The following is an 18,053-nucleotide window of genomic DNA, read 5'->3' as shown; positions in this document are numbered from 1 at the left end:
CAAATTTCTCCAGTTAGAACACCCTATACACATTGCACCAGGTAGAGAACATTATACAGATTACACCAGGTAGAGCACGCCGTTATACACATTGCACCAGGTAGAGCACGCCGTTATACACATTGCACCAGGTAGAGCACGTTACACACATTGCACCAGGTAGAGCACGTTACACACATTGCACCAGGTAGAGCACGTTACACACATTGCACCAGGTAGAGCACGTTACACACATTGCACCAGGTAGAGCACGTTATACACATAGCACCAGGTAGAGCACGTTATACACATAGCACCAGGTAGAGCACGCTATACACATTGCACCAGTTAGAACACCCTATACACATTGCACCAGGTAGAGCACATTATACAGATTGCGCAAGTTAGAACACCCTATACACATTGCACCAGGTAGAGCACGTTATACACATTGCACCAGGTAGAGCACGTTATACACATTGCACAAGGTAGAACACCTTATACACACTGCACCAGGTAGAGCCCCTTATACACATTGCACCAGGTAGAGCACATTATACACATTGAACCAGGTAGAGCACATTATACACATTGAACCAGGTAGAGCACATTACACACATTCACCAGGTAGAGCACGTTATACACATTGCACCAGGTAGAGCACGTTATACACATTGCGCTAGTTAGAACACGTTACACACATTGCACCAGGTAGAGCACGTTACACACATTGCACCAGGTAGAGCACGTAATACACATAGCACCAGGTAGAGCACATTATACAGATTGCGCAAGTTAGAACACCCTATACACATTGCACCAGGTAGAGAACGTTATACACATTGCACCAGGTAGAGCACGTTATACACATTGCACCAGGTAGAACACCTTATACACACTGCACCAGGTAGAGCCCCTTATACACATTGCAGCAGGTAGAGCACATTATACACATTGAACCAGGTAGAGCACATTACACACATTCACCAGGTAGAGCACGTTATACAAATTGCACCAGGTAGAGCACGTTATACACATTGCGCTAGTTAGAACACGTTATACACATTGCACCAGGTAGAGCACGTTATACACATTGCGCTAGTTAGAGCACGTTATACACATTGCACCAGGTAGAGCACGTTATACACATTGCGCTAGTTAGAGCACGTTATACACATTGCACCAGGTAGAGCACGTTATACACATTGCGCTAGTTAGAACACGTTATACACATTGCACCAGGTAGAGCACGTTATACACATTGCGCCAGTTAGTGTTCTATACACATTGCGCGAGGTAGAGCATGTTATACACGTTTTATATGGTAGCAGGGAGTAGGGACAGAGAGAGGCACCAGGGAGTAGGGACAGAGAAAGGCACCAGGGAGTAGGGACAGAGAGAGGCACCAGGAAGTAGGGACAGAGGTAGCAGGGAGTAGGGACAGAGGCACCAGGGAGTAGGGACAGAGAGGCACCAGGGAGATGGCCCCGGTGGCTACGTAGAGGCCTCTCATGAAGCGGTCAGATGTCCCCGGTGGCTACGTAGAGGCCTCTAATTAACCGGTCAGATAGCCCCGTTGGCTGCATAGAGGCCTCTCATGAAGCTGTCAGGTGGCCGCGTTGGCTGCATACAGGCCTCTCGTGAAGCTGTCAGATGGCCCCGTTGGCTGCGTACCCGTTGGCGTAGAGGCCTCTCATGAAGCTGTCAGATGGCCCCATTGGCTGCGTACAGGCCTCTCATGAAGCTGTCAGATGGCCCCGTTGGCTGCGTACAGGCCTCTCATGAAACGGTCAGATGGCCCCGTTGGCTGCGTAGACGCCTCTCATGAAGCTGTCAGGTGGCCCCGTTGGCTGCGTACAGGCCTCTCATGAAGCTGTCAGATGGCCCCGTTGGCTGCGTACAGGCCTCTCATTAACCTGTCAGACGGCCCTGCTGGCTGCGTAGAGGCCTCTCAAGAAGCTGTCAAATGGCCCCATTGGCTGCCTAAAGGCCTCTCATGAAGTGGTCAGATGGCCACGTTGGCTGCGTAGAAGCCTCTCATGAAGCTGTCAGATGGCCCCGTTGGCTGCATAGAGGCCTCTCATGAAGCTGTCAGATGGCTCCGTTGGCTGGATAGAGGCCTCTCATGAAGCTGTCAGATGGCCCCATTGGCTGCCTAAAGGCCTCTCATGAAGTGGTCAGATGGCCACGTTGGCTGTGTAGAAGCCTCTCATGAAGCTGTCAGATGGCCCCGTTGGCTACATAGAGGCCTCTCATGAAGCTGTCAGATGGCCCCATTGGCTGCCTAAAGGCCTCTCATGAAGCGGTCAGATGGCCCCGTTGGCTGCGTAGACGCCTCTCATGAAGCTGTCAGGTGGCCCCGTTGGCTGCGTAGACGCCTCTCATGAAGCTGTCAGGTGGCCCCGTTGGCTGCGTACAGGCCTCTCATGAAGCTGTCAGATGGCCCCGTTGGCTGCGTACAGGCCTCTCATTAACCTGTCAGACGGCCCCATTGGCTGCATAGAGGCCTCTCATGAAGCTGTCAGATGGCTCCGTTGGCTGGATAGAGGCCTCTCATGAAGCTGTCAGATGGCCCCATTGGCTGCCTAAAGGCCTCTCATGAAGTGGTCAGATGGCCACGTTGGCTGCGTAGAAGCCTCTCATGAAGCTGTCAGATGGCCCCGTTGGCTACATAGAGGCCTCTCATGAAGCTGTCAGATGGCCCCATTGGCTGCCTAAAGGCCTCTCATGAAGTGGTCAGATGGCCACGTTGGCTGCGTAGAAGCCTCTCATGAAGCTGTCAGATGGCCCCGTTGGCTGCATAGAGGCCTCTCATGAAGCTGTCAGATGGCCCCATTGGCTGCCTAAAGGCCTCTCATGAAGTGGTCAGATGGCCACGTTGGCTGCGTAGAAGCCTCTCATGAAGCTGTCAGATGGCCACGTTGGCTGCATAGAGGCCTCTCATGAAGCTGTCAGATGGCCCCGTTGGCTGCATAGAGGCCTCTCATGAAGCTGTCAGATGGCCACGTTGGCTGCGTAGAAGCCTCTCATGAAGCTGTCAGATGGCCCCGTTGGCTGCATAGAGGCCTCTCATGAAGCTGTCAGATGGCCCCGTTGGCTGCATAGAGGCCTCTCATGAAGCTCTCAGATGGCCCCGTTGGCTGCATAGAGGCCTCTCATGAAGTGGTCAGATGGCCACGTTGGCTGCGTAGAAGCCTCTCATGAAGCTGTCAGATGGCCCCGTTGGCTGCATAGAGGCCTCTCATGAAGTGGTCAGATGGCTCCGTTGGCTGGATAGAGGCCTCTCATGAAGCTCTCAGATGGCCCCGTTGGCTGCGTACAGGCCTCTCATGAAACTGATGAGGATTATTTTCCGCCCAGCAACAGAAATTCTGCTTGTTACCGTAGCCAGACAAATGACATTGAGCTTCATCAGGAACTGCAGCGATAACGCCAGAAATTACCCACCGAGTGACGCAAAACTTCAGAAATCGACAACAAATGTGTATCATGAATGAGGCCGCCATCTGGACGATATCATATTCAAAACCAACTGAAAATGAAATGTATTCCCTTCACCGTTACATTATGTACTAACCTTTTGAATAGAATTAATCAGCATTTACCATATATTTTTTGTTACCTTTTAAAATCTGGGAGTTTTTCTTGACCTCACCCTGTATATGAAGGGCTTCTGTTTAATGGGCGTCAGCGTAAGAGATGGGTGTGAGGATAACAAAGAATTGCTGTAACCGCGATTATCAATATGAAAGTTCTTCCAGCGAGTCTGAGAAATGAAGTCACTGAATTACTGCATATGCTCCAGGTGCAGCCACGAACACCACCGGAGTATCCCAGAGTCGTCTCCATGAACAACGTGTCACAGACTATTGTGTACGTATAATATAATGTACCTGCGCTATATCAGGCGTATCACAGTGAGCCCTTATAATGCGACGTCCCCCTAGTCCTGCGACAGTATAATACACACAGTGAGCCCTTATAATGTGACGCTCCCCTGGGTCCTGCGACAGTATAATACACACAGTGAACCCTTATAATGCGACGCCCCCCTGGGTCCGGCAGACAGTATAATACACACAGTGAGCCCTTATAATGTGACGCTCCCCTGGTCCTACAGACAGTATAATACACACAGTGAGCCCTTATAATGTGACGCTCCCCTGGTCCTACAGACAGTATAATACACACAGTGAGCCCTTATAATGCGACGCTCCCCTGGTCCTACAGACAGTATAATACACACAGTGAGCCCTTATAATGCGACGCTCCCCTGGGACCGGCAGACAGTATAATACACACAGTGAGCCCTTATAATGCGACGCTCCCCTGGGTTCGGCAGACAGTATAATACACACAGTGAGCCCTTATAATGTGACGCTCCCCTGGTCCTACAGACAGTATAATACACACAGTGAGCCCTTATAATGTGACGCTCCCCTGGTCCTACAGACAGTATAATACACACAGTGAGCCCTTATAATGTGACGCTCCCCTGGTCCTACAGACCGTATAATACACACAGTGAGCCCTTACAATGCGACGCTCCCCTGGGTTCGGCGGACAGTATAATACACACAGTGAGCCCTTACAATGCGACGCTCCCCTGGGTTCGGCGGACAGTATAATACACACAGTGAGCCCTTATAATGCGACGCTCCCCTGGGTTCGGCGGACAGTATAATACACACAGTGAGCCCTTATAATGCGACGCTCCCCTGGGTCCGGCAGACAGTATAATACACACAGTGAGCCCTTATAATGCGACGCCCCCCTGGGACCGGCAGACAGTATAATACACACAGTGAGCCCTTATAATGCGACGCTCCCCTGGGTCCGGCAGACAGTATAATACACACAGTGAGCCCTTATAATGCGACGTCCCCCTGGTCCGGCAGACAGTATAATACACACAGTGAGCCCTTATAATGTGACGCTCCCCTGGTCCTACAGACAGTATAATACACACAGTGAGCCCTTATAATGTGACGCTCCCCTGGTCCTACAGACAGTATAATACACACAGTGAGCCCTTACAATGCGACGCTCCCCTGGGTTCGGCGGACAGTATAATACACACAGTGAGCCCTTACAATGCGACGCTCCCCTGGGTTCGGCGGACAGTATAATACACACAGTGAGCCCTTATAATGCGACGCTCCCCTGGGTCCGGCAGACAGTATAATACACACAGTGAGCCCTTATAATGCGACGCCCCCCTGGGACCGGCAGACAGTATAATACACACAGTGAGCCCTTATAATGCGACGCTCCCCTGGGTCCGGCAGACAGTATAATACACACAGTGAGCCCTTACAATGCGACGCTCCCCTGGGTTCGGCGGACAGTATAATACACACAGTGAGCCCTTATAATGCGACGCCCCCCTGGGTCTGGCAGACAGTATAATACACACAGTGAGCCCTTATAATGCGACTTCCCCCTGGTCCTGCAGACAGTATAATACACAGTGAGCCCTTATAATGCGACGCCCCCCTGGGTCCGGCAGACAGTATAATACACACAGTGAGCCCTTATAATGCGACGCCCCCCCTGGGTCTGGCAGACAGTATAATACACACAGTGAGCCCTTATAATGCGACTTCCCCCTGGTCCTGCAGACAGTATAATACACAGTGAGCCCTTATAATGCGACGCCCCCCTGGGTCCGGCAGACAGTATAATACACACAGTGAGCCCTTATAATGCGACGCCCCCCTGGGTCTGGCAGACAGTATAATACACACAGTGAGCCCTTATAATGCGACTTCCCCTGGGTCCGGCAGACAGTATAATACACAGTGAGCCCTTATAATGCGACGTCCCCCTGGGTCCGGCAGACAGTATAATACACACAGTGAGCCCTTATAATGCGACTTCCCCCTGGTCCTGCAGACAGTATAATACACAGTGAGCCCTTATAATGCGACGTCCCCCTGGGTCCAGCAGACAGTATAATACACACAGTGAGCCCTTATAATGCGACGCCCCCCTGGGTCTGGCAGACAGTATAATACACACAGTGAGCCCTTATAATGCGACTTCCCACTGGTCCTGCAGACAGTATAATACACAGTGAGCCCTTATAATGCGACGCCCCCCTGGGTCCGGCAGACAGTATAATACACACAGTGAGCCCTTATAATGTGATGTCCCCTGAGTCCGGCAGACAGTATAATACACATAGTGAGCCCTTATAATGCGACGCTCCCCTGGGTTCGGCAGACAGTATAATACACACAGTGAGCCCTTATAATGCGACGCTCCCCTGGGTTCGGCAGACAGTATAATACACACAGTGAGCCCTTATAATGCGACGCTCCCCTGGGTCTGGCAGACAGTATAATACACACAGTGAGCCCTTATAATGCGACGTCCCCCTGGGTCCGGCAGACAGTATAATACACACAGTGAGCCCTTATAATGCGACGTCCCCCTGGGTCCGGCAGACAGTATAATACACACAGTGAGCCCTTATAATGCGACGCTCCCCTGGGTTCGGCAGACAGTATAATACACACAGTGAGCCCTTATAATGCGACGCCCCCCTGGGTCTGGCAGACAGTATAATACACACAGTGAGCCCTTATAATGCGACTTCCCCCTGGTCCTGCAGACAGTATAATACACAGTAAGCCCTTATAATGCGACGTCCCCCTGGGTCCGGCAGACAGTATAATACACACAGTGAGCCCTTATAATGCGACTTCCCCCTGGTCCTGCAGACAGTATAATACACAGTGAGCCCTTATAATGCGACGTCCCCCTGGGTCCGGCAGACCGTATAATACACACAGTGAGCCCTTATAATGCGACACCCCCCTGGGTCTGGCAGACAGTATAATACACACAGTGAGCCCTTATAATGCGACTTCCCCCTGGTCCTGCAGACAGTATAATACACAGTGAGCCCTTATAATGCGACGCCCCCCTGGGTCCGGCAGACAGTATAATACACACAGTGAGCCCTTATAATGTGATGTCCCCTGGGTCCGGCAGACAGTATAATACACATAGTGAGCCCTTATAATGCGACGCTCCCCTGGGTTCGGCAGACAGTATAATACACACAGTGAGCCCTTATAATGCGACGCTCCCCTGGGTTCGGCAGACAGTATAATACACACAGTGAGCCCTTATAATGCGACGCTCCCCTGGGTCTGGCAGACAGTATAATACACACAGTGAGCCCTTATAATGCGACGTCCCCCTGGGTCCGGCAGACAGTATAATACACACAGTGAGCCCTTATAATGCGACGTCCCCCAGGGTCCGGCAGACAGTATAATACACACAGTGAGCCCTTATAATGCGACGCTCCCCTGGGTCCAGCAGACAGTATAATACACAGTGAGCCCTTATAATGCGACGCTCACCTGGGTCCAGCAGACAGTATAATACACACAGTGAGCCCTTATAATGCGACGCTCCCCTGGGTCCGGCAGACAGTATAATACACACAGTGAGCCCTTATAATGCGACGCCCCCTGGGTCCAGCAGACAGTATAATACACACAGTGAGCCCTTATAATGCGACGCTCCCCTGGGTCCAGCAGACAGTATAATACACACAGTGAGCCCTTATAATGCGACGTCCCCCTGGTCCTGCAGACAGTATAATACACACAGTGAGCCCTTATAATGCGACGCTCCCCTGGGTCCGGCAGACAGTATAATACACACAGTGAGCCCTTATAATGCGACGCCCCCCTGGGTCAGGCAGACAGTATAATACACACAGTGAGCCCTTATAATGCGACGCCCCCTGGGTCCGGCAGACAGTATAATACACACAGTGAGCCCTTATAATGCGACGCCCCCCTGGGTCCGGCAGACAGTATAATACACACAGTGAGCCCTTATAATGCGACGCCCCCTGGGTCCGGCAGACAGTATAATACACACAGTGAGCCCTTATTATGCGACGCCCCCTGGGTCCGGCAGACAGTATAATACACACAGTGAGCCCTTATAATGCGACGTCCCCTTGGTCCGGCAGACAGTATAATACACACAGTGAGCCCTTATAATGCGACGCCCCCCTGGGTCCGGCAGACAGTATAATACACACAGTGAGCCCTTATAATGCGACGCCCCCCTGGGTCCGGCAGACAGTATAATACACACAGTGAGCCCTTATTATGCGACGCCCCCTGGGTCCGGCAGACAGTATAATACACACAGTGAGCCCTTATAATGCGACGTCCCCCTGGTCCGGCAGACAGTATAATACACACAGTGAGCCCTTATAATGCGACGCCCCCCTGGGTCCGGCAGACAGTATAATACACACAGTGCGCCCTTATAATGCGACACCCCCTGGGTCCGGCAGACAGTATAATACACACAGTGAGCCCTTATAATGCGACGCCCCCCTGGGTCCGGCAGACAGTATAATACACACAGTGAGCCCTTATAATGCGACACCCCCTGGGTCCGGCAGACAGTATAATACACCACCTGCACTATATCAGGCGTATTACAGTGAGCCCTTATTATGCGATGTCTCCCTGGGTCCGGCAGACAGTACACATGTTCTATATGGTCAGTGATAGGACGATGGGAGTACATACGGCTGCAGGCGTATGTCAGTATAGCAGTCGGCACAGGCTATATCAGGCGTATGTCAGTATAGCAGTCGGCACAGGCTATATCAGGCGTATTATAGACAGTACACGTTCTATATGGTCACACACTCAGTGATAGGACGATGGGAATAAATACGGCTGCAGGCGTATGTCAGTATAGCAGTCGGCACAGGCTATATCAGGCGTATGTCAGTATGGCAGTCGGCACAGGCTATATCAGGCGTATGTCAGTATAGCAGTCGGCACAGGATATATCAGGCGTATTACAGAGAGTACATGTTCTATATGGTCACTGTGACCGGACAGTCCCTGTACGAAAGACCTCACCGCTTTCGCGTCCTGTCCCCAGTACACAGATTGGAAGTTTAGGTCACACAGGACCTGGCCACATAGGGGATTCCCGCTTACCGTCAGTAACCGCCTGTTACTGACTCCACCCACTGCGCTGTGGGTGGGTTTATGCTGCCACCACCAAACTCCTAACCTGCCATGGCGTTTGGAACCACGGTTCTGCTCTGTATGTGCCGACGCACTGCCTTACCACAGCTGTGTGGTATTGACGAATCCCCACTAGTCCTCTACCGGTAGCTGGCGGAAGGCGGAACTTGGAGACGTTGGAGTGCTCTCGGGACAGCCGGAGAACGGGGCTATGTATTGCATAGGCCTGCAGGTCACAAGATGAAGCGTCGTCTTTAGGCAAAAGATCTCAAAAAGGCTGAGCAATACAGCAAGATGTTCACAGCAGAATCAAAATGGTATAATACACTCTGGATGCTCACAGGCCTCTTTTTTATCCCCACAGTACAACAGGGGGTCATGTCCCCCCTGAGTAATTTCCATCCAATCAGGATATCTTACAAAATACAAACAAATTAATAAAACAATTTCCTCTTTCCTGGCACACACAAAGTTTTGTATAATTTAAACTCCAATTCCTACCACCTGGGAGTTTACACTTCACCATTGAGACATTTAACACATAACTTCAAATACAAATGTTTCTGTCTCATTCACATCTCCATGCAAACCCAGTGTTTGGGATTACAACAGGAAAGACTGCCACACAACAAACAGTCTTCCTTCCACCTTCGTTTGCATTTCAAAGATGTTTGGCCACCAAGAGGCCGGCTAATTGACACTTACTTGTACATAGCAAGTCTGGAGCTAGGACAATTACCATACGACTTCCTATGCAAAAAGTGTCTCACAAACTATTTTCAAGGCCTTTTTAGAAACAAAATACCTTGTACTTTCCTCATAAGTGCCGTGTCCATCATTCTCCAACTGCGCACTGATATAACATATTACACATTATTAAACATATTTTAAATACCCGGTGCCTAGCACCCACAATACATTTAAAGATGGCGACTAGCGCCAGTGCACAGTTTAAAAGTGGCGCCAAGCGCCCATTGTCCTCCTAATGGCGCCGGGCACTAGGGGTTAACCCCTTCAGTGCCGCGGCCGCCATTACACGTGTGGCTGGTTAGTCTCTCCGGCCACAGTCACACACTCAGTGATAGGACGAGGGGAATACATACGGCTGCAGGTGTATGTCGGTATAGCAGTCGGCACAGGATATATCAGGCGTATTATAGACAGTACATGTTCTATATGGTCACACACTCAGTGATAGGACGATGGGAGTACATACGGCTGCAGGCGTGTCAATATAGCAGTCGGCACAGGCTATATGGTCACACACTCAGTGATAGGATGATGGGAGTACATACGGCTGCAGGCGTATGTCGGTATAGCAGTCGGCACAGGATATATCAGGCGTATTACAGACAGTACACATGTTCTGTATGGTCACACACTCAGTGATAGGACGATGGGAATACATACGGCTGCAGGCATATGTCAGTATAGCAGTCGGCACAGGCTATATCAGGTGTATTACAGGCAGTACACATGTTCTATATGGTCACACACTCAGTGATAGGATGATGGGAGTACATACGGCTGTAGGTGTATGTCAGTATAGCAGTCGGCACAGGATATATCAGGCGTATTACAGGCAGTACACATGTTCTATATGGTCACACACTCAGTGATAGGACGATGGGAGTACATACGGCTGCAGGCGTGTCAATATAGCAGTCGGCACAGGCTATATGGTCACACACTCTGTGACAGGACGAGGGGAATACAAACGGCTGCAGGCGTATGTCGGTATAGCAGTCGGCACAGGCTATCTCAGGCGTATTACAGACAGTACACATGTTCTATATGGTCACACACTCAGTGATAGGACGATGGGAGTACATACGGCTGCAGGCGTGTCAATATAGCAGTCGGCACAGGCTATATGGTCACACACTCAGTGATAGGACGATGGTGATGCATACGGCTGCAGGCGTATGTCGGTATAGCAGTCGGCACAGGCTATATTTAGCCATCCGGAGCGGCTGAACGCTCTCTCTTATTCTCTGTGTTCAGCTGCTGGGGCTCAGAGGAACACGGCGCTCCATGTCCCAGATTTCTCCAGCCCCGTACTGACGATGAATAGAGCATCTCCTACAGGCATTTCCCAAATGTGCTGCTCTGACATATTTCCCTGATCACACAATGTAATCACTGCCACATTTACACATCACAATCTGCCTGACAATCATCTCTGTAATTATCCCCCTACTGTACAGTGCTCGGAGAGTACTAAGGGGGGTGAGATGGAAGCCCCCGAGGCAGAGGTAAATGAAGGGAGCGTTCTCACCGCTTTCTCTGTCTATGGAGACGCGGATTCCGGAATTCACTACACAGCTAAACACTACCAGTAACTATCTAAGCTGAAATTATGTAACGCTCAATGTCTACTACCACCAATAATAATAATAATGGGGTGTACAGCAACCACTTACAGGATAGATTCAGTACGTACACTTATGTAACTATACTGGATGGACAGTAGGGGGCGCTGCACCTCATGTAGTCACAGTGTAGTCTCACAGAACCTGGCCTGCAGCATAAAGAGATCAGGCGGCATAGGTAGCAATAGTTGATTTGGGTCGATGTTTGGTCACACATTTACTAACAGGTGATATTTGACATTGTTGCATCATCCGTCACTTGTGTCACTTGCTGTGCAAGCTGCGGTATCGCGTCAGCAAGCAGGAAAAGACTGGAGCCGGCCGGGGGCTGAGAAACAACAAGTCAGAAGCCAGAAGTGGCGTTAGAACAAGATGACGTCTGCAATGTACAAACAGTATCAGAAGACGAGAGAGGAGTCCAACGATCCTTTGGGGGTCATTCCGAGTTGATCGCTCATTAGGGTTTTTTGCAGCGCTGCGATCAGATAGTCGCCGCCTATAGGGGAGTGTATTTTTGCTTTGCAAGTGTGTGAACACTTTTGCAGCGGACGGCACAAAAAAGTTTTGTGCAGTTTCTGCGCAGCCCAGAACTTACTAAGCCGCTGCGATCACTTCAGCCTGTCCGGGCCCGGAATTGACGTCAGACACCCGCCCTGCAAGCTCTTGGATACGCCTGCATTTTCCCAAACACTCCCAGAAAACGGTGAGTTGCCACCCACAAACGCCCTCTTCCTGTCACTCTCCTTGCGATCGGCTGTGGGAATGGATTCTTCGTTAAATCCATCGCCCAGCAACGATCGGCTTTGTACCCGTACAACGCGCCTGCGCAATGCGGTGTATATGCATACACAATTTTGCAGAGATTTAACCTGATCGCAGCGCTGCAAGAAGTTGCTAGCGAGCGATTAACTCGGAATGACCTGCTGGGTCTGGACGGTAAGGAGACAATGCTTGCTGAGTGAGGAGGTCTAATGCTCTGCCACTGGAATGCTACAGCTAGGCCCAGGGCTGTGTATACTGCATAGTAGGCCCTGGCCATAGCAATGCACGGGGCACCTACCCACCCATTCCTGTGGATAAAATAATACAGATGTACTCTCCTGCAGTCTCCACACACTCCCATACAGCGACTGACTGTCAGCACTCTGATTGGTGGATAACTCCTGCCATTCACCAATCACTGTCTGGCTGCAGGCTGGGAGACAATTCACAATCAGAGCAGCCGGACACCTGCCTCACAACAAGCTCTGGAGGCACCGGCCCGTGGGACTACCACAGTGACTCCAGCGGATCACAGCTTACACGGAACTACGGAACTGCTGGTAAGAAGCAGAGAGGAAGAGTGCTGCAGCGGTGACAAGGGGGAGGGGCAGAGCGCCATGTGGATGGCCACAGCAGTGACAAGAGGGAGAGGCAGAGCGCCATGTGGCCTGCAAGGGGGAGAGGCAGAGCGCCATGTGGCCTGCAAGGGGGAGAGGCAGAGCGCCATGTGGCCTGCAAGGGGGAGAGGCAGAGCGCCATGTGGCCATCATGAGCCATACACAGCTAGTTTTAGATTTTGGAGAGCACAGTGGTGTAGGCAGACATAAAACAGTTTATACCTCCTTCTTACTAAGCAGCATATAAGAGTTTTACCTCTCATGTTCCCACGTTGGTTTAATACATTATACAGTAAGTGACACTGGTTACGCCTATTCTGAGCAATACTCAAATACAATCATTCTGGAACAGATGCCTCATACATCCATCCTCAGTACACCAGGCAGTGCGAGATGCCTCATACATCCAGCCTCAGTATACCAGGCAGTGCGAGATGCCTCATACATCCAGCCTCAGTACACCATGCAGTGCGAGATGCCTCATACATCCAGCCTCAGTACACCATGCAGTGTAAGATGCCTCATACATCCAGCCTCAGTACACCAGGCAGTGCAAGATGCCTCTGTGACAGGACGGTACCGTACGAAAGCACTCGCCGCTTTCGCGTCCCGTTGGCTGCGCACAGAATGGAAGGTCAAGCCGCACGAGGCCTGACCACATAGGGGATTCCCGCTTACCGTCAGTAACCGCCTGTTACTGACTCCACCCACTGTGCTGTGGGCGGGTTCTCGCTGCCACCACCAAACTCCTAACCTGCCGTGGCGTTTGGGTCCACGGTTCTGCTCTGTATGTGCCGACGCACTGCTTTACCACAGCTGTGTGGTGCTGACGAATCCCCACTAGCCACTTGCTAGGCCTCTACCGGTAGCTGGCGGAAGGCGGAGCTTGGAGACGTTAGGTGCTTCCCTGGACAGCCGGAGGACGGGGCTAGGTTTGGCCTAACCCTGTTGGTCACAAGATGAAGCAGTCTTCTTGAGGCAAAGATGTTTATTGCTCAATAACCTTTAAAAAGGCTCCTCCCTATTGCTAGGGGCAACAGCATACAATCAGATGTTTTCAGCAGAATAAGATGTTTCAATCCACAATCCTATGGGCCAACTGCCCTCCTTTTATCCCTCTCCAAGACCCCTTACCACAGGGGGTAAGCCCGCCCTGTGGTGCACAACCAATCAATGTTTACCCATGAGCTGTGCATGCCTTGGTCTCATGCACAGCTTACATTGTCCCCTATGGACAGTGGGGAGTGGTCGGTCTCCTTTGACTCTCTCATCTTGGAGGATCAGGATACGCCCCGGTGCCGTTCAGTCTGGCTGGGGGAAGTTTTCCCTCCTAAATCTGACTTCCAGAAACCTGCCCGGGACCCAGCTCACTGCCTGCAGCCTGGATTTGGGCTCCAGAGCTGGGCAGCCTGGCTCCCCGGTCCAGGTCTCTTGGCCACTACGGGTGATCTCCATGGAGCTCCAAGAAACCACTCAGCTTGTTTCATAGCTGAGCTGCTTCTCTCTCTCCCTGTGCCCCTTGGAAGTGTGAGGCTGGATGGGAAAGCATTCCGTTTTTGGGGAAAAGGTCTGGGAGAATCCATCAGCCTGCACAGCCATGGATTCCCCCCTCCTGGGACACACAACCAAGTAAGTGCAATTTACCTTTAAATACATTACATTTAAATCACACTGTACATGTTATACATTTAAATACACTCTGAGCCTGCACAGGCTCCACATACCTAGGCACTGCAGTGCCTTACAACACACTGTACTTCCTATTATTTTTTACACAATGTCTGGTTTGTGGAATACTGTGTCCTAGTCCTGCAGCCTGGCTGCTAGGACCCTGTCTGTGCTGGCTCCCCTAGCCCTGCAGCCTGGCTGCTAGGGCTCTCTCATTGCTGGAGGTATGGGGCTGGCTTCCCCCACCCTCCAGCCTGCCTGCCTGGCACTGGGGTCCAGGGAGCTGGCTCTCCCTGTCCCCCCAGTGTGGCACTAACTTTGTGGCCTCGCCGCACGCAGCGGCGCACCCCCCTGTACCAAAGCCCGGCGGCCCGGGACACTTGTCCCGGCCGCCGTGACTCTGGCTCTATTGCAGCGCTGAGGTGCCGGGAGCGTAGCTCCCGGACCCCAGCGCTCATCATCCTGCTCACCAGCCTAATTGCACCCACACCGCTAGGGAGCCGGCTAGCCCGGTCCCCCATGAGCGGCGCCTGTGGTGGCCTCGCCGCGCATGGAGCCGGCTAGCCCGGTCCCCTGTATGCGCGCTGATTTCAAGTGCCCTCGCAGCAGCGTCCGGCAGGGAGCCGGGCTGCGGCGCACCCCCCCCCTTGCCGGCCAGCAGCCCGGGACGTCCGTCCCGGCTGCTGCGGCTGGCCACCCGTGCTGGGCTGAGGCACCGGGAGCGGAGCTCCCGGCCCCCAGCGGCGGCTCTCCCTTCTCCCCGGCGCGCACACTCCAGTGCGCCCGGGGCTGCACCGACTGTTGCCGGGAGCGGAGCTCCCGGACTCCGGCGGTAAGCGGCTGCCCTCTCCCCCGGCACGCACACACTGCTGAGCGCGCCGGGGGCTGTCCTCACTGCCGTGGTCTCCGGAGAGGTCCGGGACCACGGCACATATAAAGTACATTTCTTTAAACATTTTGTACATTTTATAAACACGACGCCTAGCGCCCATTGTCCTGTATAATGGCGCCGGGCACTAGGGGTTAACCCCTTCAGTGCCGGGGGCAGCCACTTTCCGCGTGGCTGGAGCCTCTCCGGCCACAGCCTCATACATCCAGCCTCAGTACACCAGGCAGTGCGAGATGCCTCATACATCCAGCCTCAGTACACCAGGCAGTGCGAGATGCCTCATACATCCAGCCTCAGTACACCATGCAGTGCGAGATGCCTCATACATCCAGCCTCAGTACACCATGCAGTGTCAGATGCCTCATACATCCAGCCTCAGTACACCATGCAGTGCGAGAAGCCTCATACATACATCCTCAGTACACCACACAGCGCGAGATGCCTCATACATCCAGCCTCAGTACACCACGTAGCGCAAGATGCCTCATACATCCAGCCTCAATACACCATGCAGCGCAAGATGCCTCATACATCCAGCCTCAATACACCATGCAGCGTGAGATGCCTCAGAAATCCAGCCTCAATACACCATGCAGCGTGAGATGCCTCATACATCCAGCCTCAATACACCATGCAGCGCGAGATACCTCATATATCCAGCCTCCATACACCATGCAGCGCCAGATGCCTCATACACCCAGCCTCAATACGCCATGCAGCGCCAGATGCCTCATACATCCAGCCTCAGTACACCACGCAGCGCCAGATGCCTCATACATCCATCCTCAGTACACCACGCAGCGCGAGATGCCTCATACATCCAGCCTCAATACACCATGCAGTGCGAGATGCCTCATACATCCAGCCTCAATACACAATGCAGCGCGAGATGCCTCATACATCCAGCCTCAATACACAATGCAGCACGAGATGCCTCATACAGCCAGACTCAATACACAATGCAGCGCGAGATGCCTCATACATCTAGCCTCAGTACACCACGCAGCATGAGATGCCTCATACATCCAGCCTCAATACACCACGCAGCGCGAGATGCCTCATACATCCAGCCTCAAAACACCACGCAGCGCGAGATGCCTCATACATCCAGCCTCAATACACCACGCAGCGCGAGATGCCTCATACATCCAGCCTCAGTACACCATGCAGTGCAAGATGCCTCATACATCCAGCCTCAGTACACCACGCAGCGCGAAATGCCTCATACATCCAGCCTCAAACACCATGCAGCGCGAGATGCCTCATACATCCAGCCTCAATACACCAGGCAGTGCGAGATGCCTCATACATCCAGCCTCAATACACCATGCAGCGGGAGATGCCTCATACATCCAGCCTCAATACACCACACAGTGCGAGATGCCTCATACATCCAGCCTCAATACACCATGCAGCGCTAGATGCCTCATACATCCAGCCTCAATACACCATGCAGCGCTAGATGCCTCATACATCCAGCCTCAATACGCCATGCAGCGCTAGATGCCTCATACATCCAGCCTCAATACACCACGCAGTGCGAGATGCCTCGTACATCCAGCCTCAGTACACCATGCAGCGTGAGATGCCTCATACATCCAGCCTCAATACACCATGCAGTGTGAGATGCCTCATACATCCAGCCTCAGTACACCATGCAGCGTGAGATGCCTCATACATCCAGCCTCAATACACCATGCAGTGCGAGATGGCTCATACATCCAGCCTCAGTACACCACGCAGCGCATGATGCCTCATACATCCAGCCTCAGTACACCATGCAGTGTGAGATGCCTCGTACATCCAGCCTCAGAACACCGTGCAGCGCATGATGCCTCATACATCCAGCCTCAGTACACCGCGCAGCGCATGATGCCTCGTACATCCAGCCTCAGTACACCACGCAGCGCATGATGCCTCGTACATCCAGCCTCAGAACACCGTGCAGCGCATGATGCCTCATACATCCAGCCTCAGTACACCGCGCAGCGCATGATGCCTCATACATCCAGCCTCAGTACACCATGCAGCGCAAGATGCCTCATACATCTAGCCTCAGTACACCATGCAGCGTGAGATGCCTCATACATCCAGCCTCCGTACACCACGCAGCGCATGATGCCTCATACATCCAGCCTCAATACAACATGCAGTGTGAGATGCCTCATACATCCAGCCTCAGTACACCACGCAGCGCGAGATGCCTCATACATCCAGCCTCAGTACACCCTGCAGCGCATGATGCCTCATACATCCAGCCTCAATACACCATGCAGCGCATGATGCCTCGTACATCCAGCCTCAGAACACCGTGCAGCGCATGATGCCTCATACATCCAGCCTCAGTACACCGTGCAGCGCATGATGCCTCATACATCCAGCCTCAATACACCATGCAGCGCGAGATGCCTCATACATCCAGCCTCAGTACACCATGCAGCGTGAGATGCCTCATACATCCAGCCTCAGTACACCATGCAGCGTGAGATGCCTCATACATCCAGCCTCAGTACATCGTGCAGCGCGAGATGCCTCATACATCCAGCCTCAATACACCACGCAGCGCGAGATGCCTCATACATCCAGCCTCAATACACCACGCAGTGCGAGATGCCTCATACATCCAGCCTCAGTACACCATGCAGCGTGAGATGCCTCATACATCCATCCTCAGTACACCCTGCAGCGTGAGATGCCTCATACATCCAGCCTCAGTACACCATGCAGCGCGAGATGCCTC

The sequence above is a fragment of the Pseudophryne corroboree genome, unplaced genomic scaffold (assembly GCF_028390025.1).
Source record: "Pseudophryne corroboree isolate aPseCor3 unplaced genomic scaffold, aPseCor3.hap2 scaffold_1053, whole genome shotgun sequence".
In the NCBI taxonomy this organism is placed as follows: domain Eukaryota; kingdom Metazoa; phylum Chordata; class Amphibia; order Anura; family Myobatrachidae; genus Pseudophryne; species Pseudophryne corroboree.
The sequence above is the reverse complement of the archived record's forward strand: the minus strand, read 5'-3'. Positions refer to the sequence as shown.